Source organism: Adiantum capillus-veneris, chromosome 19, assembly GCF_014529385.1.
Source record: "Adiantum capillus-veneris isolate H3 chromosome 19, ASM1452938v2, whole genome shotgun sequence".
Classification (NCBI taxonomy): Eukaryota; Viridiplantae; Streptophyta; class Polypodiopsida; order Polypodiales; family Pteridaceae; genus Adiantum; species Adiantum capillus-veneris.
Window position 1 is genome coordinate 84,568,691 of NC_140949.1, and position 21,288 is coordinate 84,589,978.

A 21,288-nucleotide genomic window follows, 5' to 3' on the forward strand; every position below is an offset into this window, starting at 1 on the left:
TCCTTAATCTTTTGGAAAGATTCTTGTAGGTCACGGCTATACTCATCGGCAACGAAGATCTTCCCATGTACTTAAAGTAGCAAGGGACTTTTAGGTCTTCCCTCTATGATTTCAAAAGGTGCTTTTCCCATAGAAGTATGGACAGTATTATTGTACGCATACTCTACAAGGAGTAAGTACTTTTTCCATTGTGAGCGTTGATCTACTTCTGTAACATAAATCTTTAGTAGATCGAGTATCGTAGAAAGATTGACTATCTGACTTTGGCTATCCGTTAGTGGATGATAGGCTGAAGAGAAATTCAACCTTGTACCTAAATTTTCAAAGAGACCTTTCCAGAAATTACTAGTCATTCTAGGATCTCTATTTGACACGATGGATGTTGGTAATCCATGGTGTTTGAAAATCTGAGATATGAAGAGAGTTGCCATTTGATGTGCCTTAAATAGTCTTTTTGACAGGAATAAAGTGTGCTTGCTTGCTAAACCTGTCGACTATTGTCCATGTTCCCTTATTCCCATGGATATACTCTTCCATGGTGAATTAGGGATTGACAATGGCTGGAGTAATCCATGTTGCTTCTCTCTATCATGCTTAGTATTTTGGCATACCACACATTTTGAAACATACTCTAGTATGTCCACTTCATGGTAGGTCAATAGAAGTATATCTCTACTCCTTGAAGAGTAGGTTGAATGCCTCTATGCCCCGCATAGGGAGGGAAGGAGCATGGGATTCATATATGACTTTCTCACGAAGGCAGTGGGTAACACATAGCCTATTGCCATGGAGATAATAACCATCCTGCAAGGTGAATAGTCTTCTTTCTTCCCCAATGCAAGGGTTGACATTATGTCTTTAGAGTCAGGGTCAGTAGCATACTCATGTATCATAGAAGATAGATCATTGTGAGTTGCTATAGACACCGCATTAACTTTTGGTCGTTGTGAAAGTGCATCGGCCACTTGATTGTGCTTATCAGCATTGTGAGCAATATGAAAATAAAATTACGAAAGAAAATTCGCCCACATTATTTGTTTGTCGGAAAGCTTGGTTTGCGTCATGAAGTACTTGAGACTTTGGTGGTCGGTTCGCAAAATAAATGGAGTCCCCAATAGATAGTGCTTCCATGTGTCTAGGGCATGTAGAACATCTAAAAGCTCTTTTTCGTATATGCCCAAGACTCATTCATCGACATTATGCCCTTCTTGAATTGGACCTCGAATGGCTTTGAGAGATCTGGAAGTATAAGGACTGGTTGGGAGGTAAGCTTCTCTTTGAGCTTATCAAAAGCATTTTGCTCCTTAGCAGTCCATGAGTACTGAACATTCTTTTTTGTTAAGTCATGTAATTGGTCCTACTATTTGAGAGAATTTTGCTATGAAGCGTCTATAGTATGCACACATAGCAATAAAACTTCTTAGATCATGTAGATTCCTTGGGTTAGGCCATGCTTTTATTACCTCCAACTTTGATGGATCCATACGGATACCATCTTGAGAGATAATACGACCTAAGTATTGAATCTCTTGAAGGAAAAATTTGCTTTTCTTTTGATTGATAAAAAGCTTGTTCTTCCTCAATGCTTGAATCACCTGGAGATGTTGCTTGTGTTCCTTCAAGGACTTGGAGTAGATGATGATATCACTCCAGTAAATTTGCGATAGGATATAAAGATTTTCTCCATTAAACGATTGAACGTGGCTGGTGCATTAGTCAAGCCAAAAGGCATGACTAGATATTCATAAAGACCAAACGTTGTACGAAACGTAGTCTTTAGGATATCTTCATTCACTATCCTTATTTGATGAGACACTTTTAAGGTCAATCCTACTAAAGTAAGTAGAGCTTTGTAGCTTATCAAACAGACCTTCTATCCGAGGTACGGGAAATCTGTTTTTTTGATAGTGATATGGTTTAGTGCTCGATAGTCCACACATATGCGGTATGTACCATCTTTCTTTTGCACTACAATCTGGAGAACAAAAGGGAGAGGAGCTAGGCCTCACCATCCCTTTGTCTACCAATTCTTGTACTTGCTTCATGATCTCCTCTTGTTGAGCTTGGGAAACTCGATAAGGAGGCTTGTTAAGCGGTGAGCTTCCTGATAGGAGCTCAATCGATGGTCATCATCCCCTCGTTTTGGAGGTAAGTCCATAGGGATATCATCGATGAACATATCTTGGAATCCATTTAGAAAATTAGACGAGTCTTACTCTTCTTAATTTCTACCATTTACATGTGATGAAACATTAGGACCTTTTAGGGATTCTTTGACAAAAATCATGTACGCAGAAACTAAGCTTTTCATTGATTTATCAAAAGCAAGAGGATTTACAAGCAGTATAGTACGACCAAACTCACTAGCATCTATATACATGCTCTTTTCCCTGTCGGTGAAATAGATTCTCCTTTCAGGGAATTTCATGTTGGCAGCCATGTAGTTGAACCATGGTGCCCCTAGGATAACATCCTCATGTTGGAGGGGAGAGATGAAAAAGTCTTCTTTGTCGACGTAGCTTTGGACATGAAGCCTCAACTTCCCAATCAAGGAAGTAACGGAGGCTTGTTGTCCCTTGAAAGCTGTATCGGCAGTTACAGTATCTCCCATCTCGAAAGCTTGAATGCCCCACTTGGTGGCCAACTCCGTTGATATGAATTTGTGAGTAGAGCCACGGTCAAACAAGATGAAGGCATCATGCTCCCTTACCTTTCCCCAAGCATAGGAGAGAGGTGATCCTTTGCAATGAGCATCCTCTTTTGGAGCTTCGATAGTGGAAGCTCTAGGAGTCTCATTGCGGGCATTTCTCTTGGGGCAAGAACGATAGCCATGTCCTTGCTCCCCACACTTAAAACATTTGCGGTCCTTGCGAAAAGCTTCAAGCTCTTCAGGAGAGAGTTTATTTTTACCTTTGTAAACTCCCTTTTCCTTGGACCGGTTGTTGTTGTTGTTGTTGGAATTGCCTTGGGAAGAATTTTGGGCATTGGTTTTCTCCTTTGCATCACTTTTGTGTTTGCTTTCCATGGGCTTGACATTCCTTCTAGTCCCTTGTTGGAAATTGATGCGCCAAGCAACCATAGTGTGGTGGATTACTTCGGTGATAGAACCAGGCCGTTGGGAGTTGACGTACTCGACCATCTCTTCAGGTAATACCGCACAGAATTGTTGCTTTTGCTCGGCGAAGTCTATCTTTTGAAGGATAGTAGCTTTGAGATGTAAATCCCAAAACTTGTTGACATATTTGTGGATAGACTCATGGGAGAGAAGCTTCAAACTCCGCCATTCGGTAAGCACTTTGTCCTTTGCATTGCTTGCAAGAAATCGCTTCATAATGGAAACTCGTAGAGTTTTCCATGTCTTTGGGGCTTTGTCGTTGCCACGAAGGCTAGCCCACCATTCACGAGCAGATTTTTGGAAGTGCATAGCTACATGGTGTAGCTTGGAAAACTCCGTAAAGCCCTCATCTCCAAAGGCCGCATCGAATTGCTGGATGAAGGCCAATACTTGTCGGTAGCACCAAAGGTGCCATCATAGGTGAGAAAAGAGGTACTCGTTCCTCCCTCTTTGAACTTCTTGAGCTTTTGGGACCTTCGCCATGCAGGGTAAGATTTGCTATGTTCTCCCCTCTTGTATTCTCTAGGAGAATAGCTATTGCTTTCATCGGAAGAGGAGGAAGGTGAAGAAGAAGGAGAAGAGGGTGACCTCTTTCTTACCCTTTTCTTCCTTTGTTTCCTCTCTTCCCTTTCGGAGCGACAAGGACTGTGGGTTGATCGTTTCCTCTTGGGAGGAGTTGGCGATCGTCTAGACCGCCGTCTTCGTGGAGCCACATCTTCAGAGGAACTTAGGGATTCGCTTCTTTCTCGTTCTTTGGATTCCTTCTCTCTTATAGGAGAGAGGAGGTCTCATCAAGAGCCTCCTAAGCTCTCTCTCCTCTTCGAGAGGAAGGCAAATCCCATAAGCACGAAGTTGGTAAGTGACTTCAACTTGCAAAGCAGGGTTGCCCATAGCTTGCTACAACCTAGTAACAAGATAATTGACAAACATGGGGGCATCATCATTAGCACCTTCATGTGGAAAATCAAAGTTATCAATGTTCATTCTACTCTCTTAGTTATTGTCAGCTATGCTAACTAAACTTATATATAGATTACTTTGTGCTTTGGTATCCTCAAAAACCTTAGTCGCTACTCTTCTTTACCTTTAAAAATCAATCCTCAACCAGCCACACCCGTAGTTTAGACATTGATGATTGTAAAGAATAGTGGAGAGGGCTAACATTGCTCGGTTGATTATGGTTCCTGTTGAGCTTGCTCGTAGCTCAATAATGGTTAAGCCAAAGGCAAGCCCTGAGATGCTCCATTATTAAGACTTTAGTTCCCAACAGTGTACCTTTAACTAAGTCCTTCTCAACCAAGATAATAGATCCCTATCCCACTTACCCTATTGCAATAAATAGACCCAACCTTTCATGGACAACTTAAGGACCTCTCTTCTTAAGCAAGAAAAGAGAAACCAATAGCTATGATATCAATGTAATAGAAATGGCCGATGAACTTTGAGAAAAGTGGAACTAAGAGAATTAGAGTGATCATTTTTGTGAGACTACTTTGAGAACATAGAGAGTGAACTTAATTAACGGTAGCAACATAACCGTAGTACTTAATTAACTTGACACGAAAAATACTTTTGCAAGAGAGAGAGTTTAGAGAGCTTGACAACAGTTGAGGACCGGATTTATATAGAGTCGGTCTCCCCTCCAATAGGCTTTTGTATAGATTCTTCCATCAAGAGAGACTTGGTACAATACAATCTTTGTGTTCCTTGTGATCTAGGTGAGGCAATGAAGATGGAAAGCTTCATGCATCACGAGCATAACATGGACTTTGTAGAAAGCATTAACCATCCCCAGCCTCAGTCCCAAGGCCTCAAACACCTTCAAAGGTGGAGAGAGCTAGCGGGGAATGAGGATAGGGAAGAGGAAGAAGAAACATTCATAGGAGAAAGAAATAGTTCCTCACTTATCATCACTCTTCTTGCTTAGCATACATAATAGCATAGTAATGAAGATGGAAAAGATGGCAAGCTTAAGCATTGGAGCATGGCTCTTGGTTGGATTTGCATTCCATAGCCAAGAGTGTTGGTGTAGGCTCTCAACTTCTCTACAAGCTTGGAGGAGGAGATGGAGCTCTTGCACTTTGCAACTCACACCATGAGAGTGTGTGTGTGTGGGGGGGAGGGGGGGGGGGGGGAGAGTATACCCCCCAAGCTAGCCCCCTCCTTGCGTTGGTCGACCCCCTCTTCTTGCACTAGCTTGCACTTGATTGGACCTCCTCAAGCTTGGCCAATCACATGCTTAGTGCATATCAAGCAACAAGGGTAGCATTAGGACAAGTGTCTTTCTTACCCCTTTGAGAGAGAGGACTTGATAAATATAAAAACAATTAAATTAACTAAATTATCATTGAACCCCTTGGGAGGCCAACCAATAGGCTTTAGGCACACTATGAGGGCAACATGAAGAGAAGCTTGACAAGTGTCCTAGTTGCTTTCTTTATAACAAGCTTGCCTTGTGTGAGGGTAGGTGTGTGCTCTCTTTCTTAGCTCCTACAAAGAGGGCTCACCCCCTCATGAGTAGGAATATGCTTTCACTTTTTGAACACTTTAACCGCTCAAGCACCTTAGTCATTAAGCACTTCAAGCACCTTTTTGAACACTTTAACCGCTCAAGCACCTTAGTCATTAAGCACTTTAACCACTCAAGCACCTTAGTCATTAAGCACCTCAAGCACCTCAAGCACCTTAGTCAGCAAGCACGACAAGCTTTGACTTTTTGAACACTTTAACCGCTCAAGCACCTTAGTCATTAAGCACCTCAAGCACCTTAGTCAACAAGCACGACAAGCACCTCAAGCTTGGGCTGGGTTCCCACCTCAAGCACAGCCCTAGCTTGCCTAAGGTCGAAGGACTTTTAACACTAACCTTTGAAGGTCTTTAATGAAGCTAACCCTAAGGTCTTTAAGCTCCATTAGCTAGTCTTGCTCTTTGACAGACCATCTCTCTTTTGGACCCCTTTTACCATTGGTCCCGTGTTGAGATAGATCCGTAAGCACATGTCTATATTCTATTCTCCCACATTAAATGATCAGTTTAATATGAGAAAATCATTTGGGTTGGTTAGATATTAGATTTTACAACAGGCCCAAAGTCAAAAGTCTTTTGAAGTTCTTTGTGATGCTTATGGGAGTAGTATTGGGACTGTTTTGCAACAGAATTGGCATGTCATTGCATATGAAAGTCGCCTTTTGACTAAGGCTGATCGTGTTTCACAAATTTATAAGAAGGAACTCTTGGTAGTCATCCATGACTTCTTGGAAGCATTACCTCTTGGGGGTTGATTTCACCGAACATCCGGATTATCAAAGCTTGAGATATTTTCTTACTCAAACCAAGTTATCTGAGAAATAGATGCGGTGGGAAAATCTACTTTCTTTGTTCCGTTTTCAAATAGTCCATATAGAAGGTAAAAAGAATGTGGTTGCAGATGCACTTTCTCACAAACCACAAGCAAAGGCCGTCTTTGCCATATACCATCATGCATTGGATGAAATGCAACAACAATACCATGCAAATCCTGATGTTGCTACTATCTATGAAAATAAGTTGGTTGGTGGACTGACAAGCTTTTCTCTTAAGGATGATTTTCTAATGTGACACCAAATTATGTGTCACCCAAAAGGTGTTGGCAGAATGTCATCAACCTCCTTACGTAGGACATCAAGGTATTGAACCAACTTGTAAAGGAGTATGATCTTTCGAATTCCGACGTTAAGGCACATGTTCATACTTGTTTGCTATGCAAGCATGAAAGACATAAAGCACTAGGTTTATGGAAACCATTGCCTATTATGGATAGGCCATGGGAAAGTATCACCATGGATTTCCTTTTTGATTTACCAAGGACAAAGAGTGGTAATGGTGGTATTTGGACCATTGTGGACGGCTTCAACAAACAAGCCCATTTTGTACCAATGAAGAAGACTATCAAAGCTGATCATATGGTGAAGCTTGTTCTGATGCATATCTTCAAGTATCCCAGGATGCCCACATCTATTGGATGGCCAATTTGTTTTAGCGAGCTGTCTTTGAAAACATGGGAACCACCCACAGACAGATGGTCAATCAGACTGGCATTTAAAGCAAGTGATTGGGTCCTTCTTCGTTTTGAGAAGGCTGGACTACTTTTAATGTGTGGCAAAGAGAAGCTTTACCCAAAGCTTAGCATGAGGTATGATGGACCTTTTCAGATTTCCAAAAAGATCAATGAACTCTTTTTCCGTTTCGAGCTGCCTCCTCATTGGAGAATTCACAACATTTCATGTCAGCCTCTTTCTTTCCTTTCCAAGGGGAGGTACCCAAAGACATGATTGATGATCAACAACCCCAAGTTGAAGAAATGGAAGAAATCCTTCAGCCGGAACAAGTCCTTGCACATAAGGAAAAGAAGATAAAAGGTAAGATCCACTGCAGGTACTTGTTAAAGTTCTAGGAATTATCCTACTTTGGATGCCAAGTGGGGAGGAAGGTGATTTGGAAAATCATCTTATGCTATTGGATCTCTATCTTGAAGCTTTTTGATATTGGCGCCTACCATTCCAAGAGTCCAGGCGGATTCAATTGTTGAACATGATGCAGACCGTGCTCCATAGAGGGGGGTCACTCCAATCCCTCGTCAACACGATTAACCAATTGTGATGAAAGTGTATTTCTTTTATGATACATTTCAAATACTAAGCTGATAGTATTCTGCCTACAAACTACTTATGACTATAGCATTCTCTCTACATGCCGATTCGTTGGTGCACCTGCATGCGCTTGATATGAAAGGTCAAGGCAAGGGTCCAATGATAAGTTTTGAACCCCTGATTGCAAATCTAATGTGAAATGTTGGACTATCAGGCGGAATGCAATGTGAAAGGTTGGATCATAATGTGAGATCCAATGTGAAATGTTGGATCATTGTAGTTTGGTGTTACAGAATGGCATGTGAAGGTCATTTTTCATGAATGGCTGCTTTGCACCTAGAATTGTAATGATTGCTAAGTTTCTATCTCATTTATAGGTGTAATCAGGGATGATTACTCTTCTTTTGAAGGGAAGAGAATTCACCAATTTTGGCCATTGTAGGTGGCCCATCTGCAATTGCAACTCCATAGCTGAATTCTTGCAGGAGCTGAAAGACTAGCAGCAACGTCATAGCTGAGTTCTTGTAGGAGATTGAAGACCAGCTTGTGCAAGGCATCCAAGAGAATGGAACTGGCAAGGGGATGGAGGGCGACCCATAGCCTAGCAAAGGATGCAGAGAGAGGAACAAGACTACTGGCGCCTAGGAACTGGCAAAGCATATAAAGTAGGTAGCGGTTCATGCAAAGTAATGGAGTCCTTGCATGGGAGGTTGGTAGTTCAAGCATGGCAGGTACCAGGTGACCACACACCCAGGTGAAGAAGTGGCCACTTGTCCAAAACAGTTCATTAGCGGGTCGGACAGAGGAGCACACACACGCACACTTTTTATTTTTGTAAATCAGTTTGATTAATTTACTAGCGGGAAACCTCAAGGCGAGGAAAACCCACCAAAAAGATCATATACAAGGGAGAGAAAACAGAAGTGTCCGGCTGTAAAATCTAGCTAAAAGCATTCATAGGAGAGTAATTTTGCAGTGATATCACCAATTTCCAAGGCGAACCATAAAGATTTCCTAAGAAAAAGCTTGAAGAACGGGGAGGGATCTGCATGAATGCGATGGAACATATAGCCATTACAGTGACGCCATAGGATCTAGTAAGCCCAATATCTGACCCGCATGAAGAAGACCGCGAATCGCTGTAATGTTGGTGAGAAAATGCCAAATGCCCAAAACCGTTTATGGAAAACCATCGCTGGAAAGCGAAGCCGCATACATGCCGATACGAGGCGAAGGAAATCTCCAGTAATGCAACAATCCCACAAGAAGTGGTAAACATTTTCTTCCATAGTTGAACAACGGACATAAGAAGAAGGGCGGATATGACGTACCTTAAGAAAAGTTCCCACCGGGAGCACTCCAATCAAACAGCACCAAAGAAACAACCGCTCCTTCAAAAGCAAATGGCTTTTCCACAGGGCGGAGAGAAGCTTCCTCCACCAGATATTAGATTTGTGCATGTGCCAAAGGGCATTACAATGATCAACAAGCCAAGGTTGCGGCGATTGGCGGAAATCTCTCAAAAAGGTGTTTCTTGAAGATTCCAATCAGACATGCAATCACCATCAGGCAAAGGTGAAATGGGCAAAAAATCAACCAACATAAGCTGAAGTTCTCTCTAGAACTGACGGTAATGCATGCCCAATCCAAAACAGCGAGCGGCAAAGGGAAACTCAAAGGCGTATCCAGTCGCATCCACCACGTCCTCAACCACCCGAATGCCATGGCAAGAGCGGAAGTATGCCTAGCGAGGCGAGCGGTCAATCAAAGTAAGAGAGAATGCTCGGCTCCAATGAAGACTCTCCAAATGAAGCAAATTTCCTTCCCGCCGAGCACTCCATGATTGATGAATTGTAACCTCTTTCCAAGCAAAGAGCAAAGTGGAAGCAGAGGATATCTAGGAATATGTAGAAGTATCTTACCAAATACAACCTCCCAAATAGATGATTTCCAGTGGCCAAATGAGGACGGAACAACATGCTGACTCATGTATGCAAACATAAGAGTCCAAGGCTGAATTGTTGCACGAGTGTAGGCAATAGCATAGCTTTCCTAGCAAGAACATGCCTACGTAAGTCCAAGATATTGAGACCACCAAAATGTTTAGGAGTGCAAAGCTTCTCCATCGACATCAAACACAAGCCTTTTTTGTGAGCATGAGTATGTCGTACACATTCCAAAAAAAAAATGGAGAGGAGAATCTGAACGGATTCTCTCTCTCTCTCTCTCTCTCTCTCTCTCTCTCTCTCTCTCTCTCTCTCTCTCCTGGAGCAGCAGGCTTCACATGCTTTCCACACAGACATGGGGCCAGTACAGTGGACTATGTTATGACACAGCCGAGCTTTATTCCTTGTATTCAGGATTTCACAGTGGGAGCCAGACCAGTGGGCGTAGCAGTGGATCATGCTCTCTTGACACTGTCCGTATCTTTTCAGTTTAGTACAGCCCAGAAATCAGGAGGCAGGTCACACACCCGTTATACATTTACACCAGAGACTGACTCAGTTTATACAGAGGCGATCTGGGATCGTCTATGCACAGTTGCTCCAGGCCTCTCAGTAGAGGAGTGCACTACTTTACTGACTGAGACACTACATGATGCAGCATCAGAGGCATACCCACACACTCAACCGGATCGGAGGCGACATTCTGGGAGCATGCCCCAGAATAGTTGGTATGATGAGGAGTGCAGAGAGATGAGAGCCCAGCTTCAGAGGGATCTTCATTTAGGAGTCATCACCTACAGACAGTCGCGGATTGCTTTCCGGCGCCTTGTGCGAAAAAAGAAACGAGCTTACCTGGCCCAGATGGAGCGAGACTTGTATCAGTTGTTCTTGAGTAGAGACTCAGGCGAGGCATGGCGACTCTTCCATGAGCACTCCCCTCCCCCAGTGATTACTTCTCCTGATGTGTGGGGCCAGTATGCGACATCGTTATATACGGTTCCTGGGCAGGATCCCCTTCCAGATCCTACAGAGCCATGTCCACCTACGAGCACCTTCTTTACCACTGAGATGGTAAAGAGAGCCATTGACAGGATGAGGACCAGGAGGGCTTACGATCATGACGGTCTAGTAGCGGAGCACTTTATACATGCTAGGGATATGCTGATGGAGGTTCTTGCAGTGTTGTTCAATCGTGCCATGTGTGAGGGATTACCTGAGACTTGGAGGTTGTCTACTATTGTGCCTATATTCAAGGCAGGTGATCCTACAGAGCCTGGAAATTACCGCACTATTATGGTTGGACACACACTGGCACGATTGTATGCATCCATTATTGAGCAGCAGTTGAGTAACTGGGCAGAGGGTGAGGGTGTATGGGCAAAGGGACAGGCAGGTTTCAGGAGGGGTTTCTCCACTCTTGACCATATTCTGACACTCAGAGCTATCATTGAGGAGGGCAGGTTACATGGGAGACGGATTTATTGTAGCTTTGTGGATTTCCGCAAAGCATTTGACATGGTACCGAGAGCTCGACTGATGCGCAGACTGCAGGAGATGGGGGTGCCCACAATGTTGATTTGGGGGATTATGGCTTTATACAGATCAGTGATGGGACATGTACGCACCCCAGAGGGGATATCTGACTTAGTTCACTCCACTATCGGGGTGAAACAGGGTTGCCCATTGTCTCCTACTCTATTTGGTAAGTATGTTGATGAGGTGTCTGATTACATTGACAGAGAGGGTGATAGAGGTGCCCAGCTGGCAGGGACGTGGATCCCATTGTTGTTATATGCTGATGATATTGTCTTGATCTCTGACTCACCAGAGGGTATGCAGCGACAGTTGGATGCATTACACAGTTTTGCAGAGGATAGTGGATTGTCTGTAAACCTTGGTAAAACCAAGGTCATGGTGTTTAACACCACACCGCAGTGGATCAGGAGATCGGCACCGACCTTCACGTATGGTCAAGAGATTGTGGAGTATACAGATGCATACACTTACCTTGGGATAGTCTTCACTGGGCCGAGGTTTTCTTTGGGGAGAGCAGCAGAGACTAGACTGACCAGAGCTTATGCGGCCTTGGGAGGCTTGGAGAGGATGTGTTCGCAGGTTCAGTTCCAGGAACCTCGGACAAAGTTATGGCTCTTTGATACTTTAGTAGCCTCAGCTATGATGTATGGGGTACAGGTATGGGGACCTTCTGTAGGCCAGGATGGTTGGAGACGTATGGAGAGGCCCTTGGTATCTATGATCTCCCGATTGATTAGAGCCAAGGCCTCCGTACCTCACGCGATCATTCGAGCAGAGCTAGCTGCCCCCCCCATGGAGATTGAGGCGCTTACCAGATCAGTGTCCTTTGTGCAAAGCCTATGGGATACTACTAGAGACAGATATGCTAGACTGGCCCTTGAGTCTTCCAGACAGTTAGCTCTACAGGGGGACACTTCATGCTGGTATGCACAGATGACTTCATGGTTTCAGACGCATGGCTTCACCATGGACAGGTTGCCCCCTTTCCAGTATTCTCTTCAGGCACCCTCGCTGTCTCTTACACGGGTGGAGATCACTAGACTCATTCGTCAGGACCTGATCCAGCTCGACACCAGGAGGACATGGATAGAGCCGCCTCAGGAGTTGAGCACGAAGATGGCTTTCTATAGAGAGCATCTTCTCCACCTCACAGGAGATGGGTTTGTGATTCGACCCAGCTACATGGACACACATATGTCTCATGGTTTGCGTTGTGCCATTGGTCAGATACGCACATCCTCACATCAGCTCGAGATTGAGACTGGTAGATTCAGAGGGATACCAGCAGACAGCAGGATATGCCGATTATGCCAGAGAGAGCCAGAGACAGAGTTGCACTACATATGTCATTGCACAGTGTTCTATGAGATACGGGGGCGTTTCCACTGCTTATTCAGAGAGGGTTTTGGTCCTCTATCTAGGGTCATGAGTTATGAGGATCAGAGATGTCTTGGACTATATCTACTTGAGTTACACAGGTATAGAGACACTTTACTGGGGAGAGCTAGAGAGAGGCAGTCCCAGAGACACATTACAGATTTCTTTTCACTAGATATGGGACAGCCAGAGGAGCAACCACCATTGCAGAGCTCGTCCCACACTCATTCGACCACTACTGGCACTCTCATCGACTGAGCATTGGAGCTACAGAGATACAGACGACCGCGACTGAGGAGAGGAGCTACACAGCATCGACGGAGATTACAACAGAAGATTCGAGCCATACTCTCTCGACATCCAGAGTGCAGATGAGGATGGATCCTCACCATTTCTTCCATCTTTGTTTCACACACTGTTACATCCAGTTTACCGGGTACCTATTGTATCAGCTGCTACACCCACGTAGTTTTAGATTGTAGTAGTAGTAGTAGTAGTATTTTGTTCCACTTCTAGTTCTTTTCTAGTTCTTTTGTACCCAGACATGGTATTAGATTCACTATTTTGTAACTGATTGGTCTCATAGGTCATTTTGGCCTTTTGAAGACGTTAATATAACATTTCATTTCATTTCTCTCTCTCTCACGTAACAGCCTGCGGGTAGGAGAGGACTCACGCAGCAGGACTAGGTCGCTCTCTCTCAGGTTCAGCAGCGCACAGTTTCTCTCTCGCTCTCTGAAGCTCTGTAGAGGGGCAGGTCTGGCGCGAGGCTGAAGCAAGGCAGTGGCAGCGCGTAAGGTGCTGCTCCACCCCCTAGCAACCCCCCCCTCCTCCTGCTGTGGTAAGCTCGCGCTCAGGTGCAGCAAGGCAGTGGCGGGTCTATCTCAGCGCGAGCAGGATTGCAGCGACCAGTAACACCGCCACCCAGCACCACCAGCCCCACGGGGAGGGCACACGGACTGCAGCGACCAGACCTGCAGGGATTTATTTGCAAGGAATTTGGAAACTGCAGAGCTCACAGAAATTGCAAATTGACACATACAGAAAGCAAATATATGCCATGTAGGCTGAATGTGGAAACATATGTATGCATAATGCGGTGCGTATAGGTTGCTCTCTCCTCTCTCTCAAAAAGTGAAACAAATAAGGCAAGACAAATGGCGGCGCACTACATGGTCACAAGCAAGAGAATGACAGCCATTGAAAAGGAGTTGAAAGAATGCAAAGCCCACATGGATGAGTGGAAGAAAGAGAAGAATTTAATTCTCGAATGGAAAAACAGGGAGGAACAGGCGAGGGAACTAGAACGCAAGGAGTTCCGGGATGAAATTCAAGCTTTAAAAAGTAGCATCTCAGCCCTTCGGGAGGAACTCGACGAAACCAAAGAGGGAAGACGCCTTGAAGATGGGGAAATTCAGCCATCAATGATTGACGAGCTCAATAGTATACGAGCACAAGTCAAAGAAATAAAGGAGGAAGGAGAAATGAAGACCTCATGGGTGGAGGTTCTCTCCAAAACGCAAAAGAAAATGGACGAGGCTGAAAAATGGATTGAAGTTGTCAAGAAGGGAAAGGGCAAGGAAATTCCGACTACACCCGACATCATCAACAAAACACTAGAAGAGGAACAACGAAGAAGGGTACGCGCTCTACACGTGAGAGTGACCGGCCTAAAAGATTCAGATAAGGTGGACCAAGAGGTGAAGAGCCTCATGTCCATGATGGGGGTGGAGAAGCCCTCGCACACACAAGCTTGGAGAGTGGGCAAGAAGAGTGAAGGTAATGGGGAGAGTTCAAAAGGACGGGCTCTCATTTTGCGCTTTCCCTCCATGGAAGAAAAGAAAGACTTTTTAAAGAAGAGGCCAACCCTCAAGAAAACAGGTATCTTTTTAGGAGATGATCTTACGCTCTCACAGCTTGCACATATGAGAGAGGTCATGCCAGAGATTATAGCAGCAAGGGAGAAGGGGAAGTTAGCTTTCTACAGAAATGGACGAGTAGTGATTACAGAGCACCGCTCTACATGACGGTGCGAGACCTATGGGACCACTCTCAGGATGGCAGTTTGGAACTGTAATGGTTTGTATAGACTTGATGTGGGGGCTTTTGAGGATAGCTTCAAAGACAGAGACATTGTTTTCTACTCAGAGACTCATCAGGCTCCAGGACAGTTGATGCCACACATATCAGGATACAGATGGGAGATAGCTTGTAGGACATGCACCAGAACTGCGCATGGGACTAGAGGATCAGGAGGTGTAGCAGTTCTTTTCAGAGAGGAGCTCCAACCACTATTGCACATAGTTCGGAGAGATGATCAGGCCAGATACTTGTGGGTGAGGCTGAGGGCAGAGACTGGACGTTTCTTGTACATCGCCATATGCTATTTTCCTCCCAGCACTTCAGTATATGCTTCACCCAGAGGACAGTCTCCTTACTCTGTACTTGATGATGATATCTGGGAGTTCTCCAGAGATGGAGACATCATACTCCTGGGGGATTTCAATGCCCGTATAGGCAGCTCACAGACAGTCTTCTATGACACATCAGAGGAGATGCTTAGAGAGCTAGAGCCAGAGGAGTTGGGACTTGAGAGATGCTCACACGACAGAGAGCATACAGAGTATGGGAGATACCTGAGAGAGATGACGGCTACTCACAGTTTAGCCATATTGAATGGCTTAACGACTTTCCCATTGTCTACAGGTTTTACTTGTTTTCCACATAGACATGGGTCCAGCACTGTAGACTATGTTCTGACACATCCGAGCTTTATCTCTCACATTCAGGATTTCACAGTGGGGCCCAGGCCAGTTGGGATAGCAGTAGATCATGCACTTTTAACATTATCAGTCTCCTTTGAGTACAATACATCTCAGGGGTGGTGGACATACACGCTATACTTTTACACTAGAGACTGACTCAGTCTATGTAGAGGAGTTACGTAGGCTTTTATGCACATCAGAGCCAGTATACACAGTGGAGGAGATCACATCTATGCTGACAGTGACATTACATGGGGCAGCGACAGAGGCATATCTACACACTCAGCCTGGGCAGAGACGTCGTTCTGGGCACATGCCTCAGAACAACTGGTATGATGAGGAGTGTCGACAGAGGAGAGCTCAGATACAGCGGGACCTTACATTGGGAGTGATCACCTATAGACAGTCTCGCATTGCTACACGACGACTAGTGCGACGGAAGAAGCGAGCTTTCTTGGTCCAGATGGAGCAAGATTTATATCATCTCTTCCTTAGTAGAGATTCAGGAGAGGCTTGGCGTCTATTCCATGAGAAGTCTCCCCCACCAGTGATTACTTCTACAGAGATATGGGGGCAGTATGCAACATCTTTATACACTGTACCTAGACAACCACCACTACCAGACCCACCACAACCATGTCCGGCTACGAGCACCTTCTTTACCACTGAGATGGTAAAGGAGGCCATTGACAGGATGAAGACCAGACGGGCACAGGATCATGAGGGTTTGGTAGCAGAGCACATTATACATGTTGGGGATTTGTTGGCAGAGATGCTTGCACGGCTATTCAACCGTGGCATGTGTGAGGGTCTCCCTGAGTCTTGGAGATTATCTACTATTGTACCTATCTTCAAGACAGGTGACCCCACAGTGCCGGGGAATTACCGTACTATCATGGTAGGACACACATTGGCACGGTTATATGCATCCATCCTCGAGCATAGGCTGAGCAGTTGGGCAGAGATTATGGGCATACGAGCACCTGGGCAGGCTGGTTTCAGAAGGGGTTTCTCCACACTAGATCATGTCTTTACACTCAGAGCTATCATTGAGGAGGGTCGAGCACATGGTAGACGGATATACTGCAGCTTTGTGGATTTTCGCAAAGCCTTTGACACAGTGCCGAGGGCCAGATTGATGCACCGGCTTATGGAATTGGGGGTACCCACAGAGCTGATGTGGGAGATCATGGCATTGTACAGTTCAGTGATGGGTCATGTACGCACATCAGAGGGGATATCCGACATAGTTCACTCCACCATCGGAGTGAAACAGGGATGCCCACTGTCCTCTACTTTATTTGGTATGTATGTTGATGGGGTCTCTGATTATATTGACAGAGGAGGAGATAGAGGTGCTCAGCTTGCAGGGACATGGATCCCTCTTTTATTGTATGCTGACGATATCGTGTTGATATCAGAATCGCCCGAGGGTATGCAGAGACATTTGGACGCATTGCATAGTTTTGCAGAGGATAGTGGATTGTCTTTCAACCTTGGTAAAACCAAGGTCATGGTATTAAATACCACGCCACAGTGGGTTAGGAGATCAGCACCTACTTTCACATATGGACAGGACAGTATGGAGTACACTGATGCATACACATATCTTGGGGTGGTCTTTAGTGGACCGAGGTTCACACTGAAAGTGGCAGCAGACACTAGATTGACTCGTGCCTATGCAGCCCTAGGTGGTTTAGAGAGGATTTGTTCGCAAGTTCAGTTCTAGGAACCTCGAACAAAGCTCTGGCTTTTTGATACTTTGGTCGCTTCAGTTATGCACTACGCGGTTCAGGTTTGGGGACCGTCTATTGACAGTGCTGGATGGACTAATATGGAGAGACCCCTGATATCTATGATTTCTAGGCTGATTAGAGCCAAGGCCTCAGTCCCACATGACATCATACGAGCGGAGCTGGCTGCCCCACCTATGGAGGTTGAGGCACTCACCAGATCAGTATCATTTGTACACAGCTTATGGGACACCACCAGGGACAGGTATGCCAGGCTTGCTCTCGAGTCATCCAGACAGCTGGCATTACAGGGAGATACATCATGTTGGTATGCACAGATGAGCTCATGGTTTCAGAGGCATGGTTTCAGCATGGACAGGCTGCCCCCTTTCCAGTATTCTCTTGATGCACCATCCTTGGCTCTTACACGGATGGAGACTACTAGACTCATTCGGCAAGATCTTATCCAGCTTGATAGCAAGAGGACATGGATAGAACCATCACGGGAGTTGGATACGAAGAGGGTTTTCTATAGAGAACATCTTCTTCAACTCACGACAGACGGATTTGTCACACGGCCCAGTTACATGGACACACATCTATCTCATAGGTTACGATGTGCTATTGGCCAGATTCGCACATCTTCACACCAGCTTGGGATTGAGACAGGTAGATTTAGAGGCATACCAGCAGACAGTAGGATATGTCAATTATGCCATGCAGAGCCAGAGACAGAGTTTCACTACATATGTCGCTGCACAGTCTACTATGAGATACGGGGACGCTTTCATTGTCTATTCAGAGATGGTTTTGACTCGTTAGATAGAGTCATGAGATATCAGGATCAAAGATGTCTCGGATTATTCCTACTTGAGATTCAGAGACATAGAGACGCTCTATTGAATGGGCAAAGACAGAGACAGTCCCAGAGACGCATCTCAGATTTCTTCAGTCTGAGTACCACAGAGTCAGGGGGGACACCACCACCAAAGAGCTCGGTTCCCACCAATACACACATCAGCGGTACTCTCATTGATCGAGCTATAGAGTTAGGGAGATCGAGACGACCGCGACTGAGGAGGGGAGCCATGTAGCACCGGCGAAGATTGCGGCAGAGGATCCACAGGATTCTAGCACGACACCCAGAATGTCGAGCGGGATAGGCTTCATGCTACTGCTATATTGTATCATGGTGACACTTATCCCCACTTTGTACCTTTATGGCATGATACCATTGCTCAGCCTACCAGACACCCATAGGAGTCGGTAGCACTCCTATCAGTTCTTTGTTTGTAGTTTTCTTGTTTGTACCCAGACTTGGTACTAGACTCATCATTGTAATCAGTTGGTCTCATAGGTCATTTTGGCCTCTTGTAGACGTTAATATATCATTTCATTTCATTTCATTTCATTTCTCTACTCTCTCACAGTTCATACGATTAGCGATGGCGCTGGTGTTGCTGCACTCATGAGCTGGAAATCCGAGGCAAGGAGGCCGACACGCAGGCAAGGGGTGAAGGCGTAAGATAAAGAAAAGGGAGGGGGATGCGCGTCGCGAGGAGGAAACACAGCAGAAAGTTGGTTATTTTCTTATAACTATTTGTTCGGCAAGAAGTCACCAAGCCCAGAATGGCGAGATGGATAGCTCATATTTCGTCTCCGTGATTCTGTGGATTGGAGTCCCGGTTCGATTCTGCTGTCCGGCTGCGGTCTGCCGTTTTGCTTCATGCACCCCTTGCTGGGAGTAGATAGATCGGAATCTATGAAGATTCCAGCTAATAAGTTCAGAGTTGAGCGAGTAGATGAGTTGAGCATGAGTATGTACCAACGATTCATTTTTATTGTTCTTTTAAGGGAATTTCGAGAGATTCCCCTTCTTTGAGCTTTCTGAGTGGATCCCCCCCCCCCCCCCCCCCCCCCCTCTCTCTCTCTCTCTCTCTCTCAAATCCCCCCTCTCTTTCTCTCTCTCTCTCTCTCTCTCTCTCACTCTCTCTCTTTGTGGAACTGGCAACGTGCATGAGGGTTGGTCTCTCTCTCTCTCTCTAGAACTGGCAGCGCGCAAGGGGGTTGGTCTCTCTTTGCTGCAAAGCCTCCTCTCCACCATAGCTTCTCTAAATTGCAACCAGGTTTAGGTTCTGACTGGACAAGATCAAAAGCACCCGCCTTCTCGCTCCTTAATGCCTTTTATCTCTCTACTCTCTTTCTTTCATGTGATAAGTTGTCTGTGATGAAGTTTCTTTCTCTGTGTCTCTCTGGGTGTACTGTTAACAGAGGAGGAAGGGGGCAAGAAACGTAGCCATAGGCAAGGAGGAATGTAAGCATAGGTGAGGCGACAGGGGGGTGAGGATAGCATGGATGTAAACATAGGCCAAGAAGAAGGTGAGGGAGGGAGGGCTAGCCTCGCAGATGCTCGTAGGAAGTGCTGCGTTGACAGGAAACAGATGGCGGTGATGTCAAGATGTAGCAGGAGTCTCTCTCTCTCTCTCTCTCTCTCTCTCTCTCTCTCTCTCTCTCTCTCTCTCTCGTGCAAGGCTGAGCGCAAGCGTTTCTCTCTATCTGCACTTTTGGACTGTGTTCCCGTTTATCCGTCTCTCTGTAAGAATGTCGTGCTTGGCAATGCTTTGGTCGATAGAAAGAGAAGGGGGAGGACGATGGGTGTTGATTGGCTATTGGGAGCAGAGCAGCAAGGCAATGAGTTCGCCACAAATGAGACAAAATGACTGACATAAGAGAATCAAGGCAATGGCGAGGCCAATGCATCAGTGGCAAAAAGAACTAAATATATGCCATCAGGATACTCTGAATGATTTACCAGCGAACATGCAATGGCCAAGTGGATAGCTTCCATTAATGCAATTTGACATTCAAGCGTTGCATAACCCAATCCACTTTTTTGAGTGTGAATGACATTTCATCCAATTGGATCACATTCGTAGGAACAATCTCACCTGGCTACAATAGACTATGCCAATCGCAAGAACGAAGTAGCAAAAGCTTCGATTTAGAAAAGTTGACTTTAAGACCAGCTGCAATCCCAAACACTTGGACATCAGCCTGCTGATTGCGAGGCATAAACAGCGAGTCATCCGCATAAGCCTCCGGTATGACCCGAGGGTAACTGCAAACCATGAGGACGCTCAACAAAGGTCAAGTGATCAAGATACATCAATAGGGGGTGAGTGGCAATAGCATACAACAAAGCAGCATCAGAGTAATAGGCCGCCAGTGAGAGAATTGCTCGCAAAGTGCTTGCTTAGGCAACAATCTAAGTAAACCCTCTTTCCAAGATGGTGACAAATCTTGTTTCTCCCATGCTGTATTTAACATGAAAAGCAATGGGTGTTTGAGAACTTCCCAAAAGGAGAGGAAAAATTCCACAATAAGCCCGTCCCAACCAAGAGAACGCCAATGGGCCCAATGCAAGCAACACACTATGTAATTCAGAATCAGTGAATGGATCCTCAAGGCATTGTGCATCTTGCGGAGACAAGGTCGGATGAACATAAGAAAGCAACAATTGACGTGGAGCTACACCAGACCACAGCCTTAGACTCCTGTTGAGCCCTGAGCTCATCTAGCTCCCGCTTGATTTGGTCCGAAGCCTCTTGATGTGGAGGCTTCTCCAATCGAAGAAAAAGGATCTCTCCTCTTGAAGAGCACATTGTAACTTCAATGCTTCTAGTTCCCTGCATAAAGAAGTCAAGGGGTCAGATGGACTTTCCAAGATTACTGAGGCAGTCTCTACCTGAGAAGGGTCGTTGAATAAATTCCTTGCCCCTTCTATCCTAGTAGCAACAACGATAAACTCCTCCAAATTGGCTTCAGGGCGGAGACTGTCTCGGAATTTTTGCTGAGAAGTCTTGGGGAGAGTCTTCTCTACCCACTTCTTGACCATGAATTATCGTGGTTGTTGGGGAAACTTGGCAACTAGAGACTTTGTTCTTGTCATGAGTTCTGCAAAAGTCTCATTTGGCTAGAGCACTAAGTTTGCCAACTCATCCAGAACCTTCTCTTGGAAGTCACATGGTCTAAAAGCTTCACAGACTGCTACCTTAGTGTTGCCCAAGTAATGAAGTGGTTCTCAACAAAATGACTGTACCATTTATCTGTTAAGCTATCCAAGGTTGACGGGAAGAACACGAGGTAGGCATCTTCTCTGTTCACACCACGACCCTTGCAGAGGGAGAC

The 21,288-nt window shown here is 45.4% G+C and overlaps 1 protein-coding gene across 7 annotated transcripts in view; it reads right to left on the reverse strand.

Moving 5' to 3' along the window:
- D2HGDH (FAD-linked oxidases family protein) overlaps positions 1-21,288 on the reverse strand; it is a 178,550-nt gene that overhangs the window by 63,405 nt on the left and 93,857 nt on the right. The gene's annotated exons all lie outside the window — the stretch shown is intronic.